The sequence below is a fragment of the Phaseolus vulgaris genome, chromosome 4 (assembly GCF_000499845.2).
Source record: "Phaseolus vulgaris cultivar G19833 chromosome 4, P. vulgaris v2.0, whole genome shotgun sequence".
Lineage (NCBI taxonomy): Eukaryota > Viridiplantae > Streptophyta > Magnoliopsida > Fabales > Fabaceae > Phaseolus > Phaseolus vulgaris.
Window position 1 is genome coordinate 16,160,392 of NC_023756.2, and position 1,699 is coordinate 16,162,090.

A 1,699-nucleotide genomic window follows, 5' to 3' on the forward strand; every position below is an offset into this window, starting at 1 on the left:
TTTTGCTGAATGATCCATTGTTCAACTCTTGAGTTAACTTGACCAACTCAGATGTTTCATCCTCTAGGTTCACTTCAAAATAGAGTAGAAATTTAGATACCAAAACAGCATATGGATAGTGATAGTCACTTAACCTCATTGCCTTTTGCATGTGCTCTTTGATGTCGTGGATCCAATTAATTTTGATCTTCTTCATAATGCAGAAGATGTACACCAGATCCTCTTTAGTAAGAACAGAATGATTGCTCCCCCTTGGAGTTAGAATCCAAGTCACAATGTGGGCTAACAACCTTTCATCAAGCTTTAAGCCTCCAACCGAGCAAGTCCTAACTTGTGCATGTTGGTTCTTCAAGCAACTCTTGTAGTATTGGATTTTGTTGAAATCCTCCACTACTCCAAGGTTTCCCTTGTTAATCCTGAGGCCTGAGTACTTTAGACCAGCAACAACAGCCCGCACTTCATGGATTATCTCCATATCTACACCTTTTACATGAGAAACTAGGTTGTTTTCCTCAAACTTGAGATTTGTGTAGGAAACCCTTATTAAATCTGGGTAGATGTTTCCCTTCATCTCCAGGAACTTTTTGAGAGATTGATCTTTGAGCAGCCTCCTTACATTATCCAGCTTTTGGCTTTTCAGCCAATCAAAGCACAGAACCTTGGGGTTGTTTATCACTTTGGTGCTTGTTTCAAACCTATATCTCTCAATTAGATCATTGTCTCCAGAAAACCATCCTTCTAGCCTTCCTCCAGACCTTACAACTCTGGTTTTGACTCTCTTTGAGGTGGGAGGAATTGAGTCCATGATGGCAGAGAAGAAAATAGAGAAAAGCTCACTCACAGATTTTGCAAGAGATGTTGCAAGAGATGTTGTAATTGGTTGTTCTTGTGAAAGAGATCAGTTGCAACAGATTTTATAGCAGTAATAGAATTAAAAAGCATTCAATGACATGAGTGGGTACCAGATTTTCAAAGAGAGAGGACTTGACCCTGCCCAGCACAGAAAACGTAAGAAAAAGCTGAAAATCATATGGTCTTCACATGTGATCTTTGACTAGTCATTAAGGCTCTTGAATTTCCAAGATTTTGGAATATATTCCTTTATGACTGTTTGTAACTTCTCTCTGAACGTGATCAGCTTTCAACACAGGTTCATTGACCAAAGATTCTCTCTTTAAATTGATCTGCAACGAATAGAAATTCAAAATAGAAATTAAATTGATTTCTTCACAATGTTGTCAGGCTCAAAAGAATCGGTTGTTTTTCTGCAGTAGTTAAAACTGATTTTGAATTTTAACCATGACCAGAAAGAGTTCAAAGCGGATGAAGTTAAGCATTTTAAAGAAGATATTTAAACATGAAAAAGAACTTTAAAACAGAAATTAAGAACAGGGAAAAGGAAGGTCTTATCCTTTATGTTGTTCTTTTAATGAGCCATGTGCTTTGTGACCAAGAAGCCTATTTTAACTGTTGAGGGCCTTTGAACAGATGCAGATCATCGATTCAGCTTCAATGTTGGTCTTTTTCTTCCAAGAACTTGATCAGATGACTCAGTCCTTCACACTTCTTTAGATTTCCTGCACAAGCATGAGTTCAAGCAACAAGATTTGGTCCCTTCACAAATGTGGGTCCAATAGGTTTCTTTTTCTCATTTGGAACCTCACATCCTTTAGGAATCCATTTCATGTAGCCTCTAGGA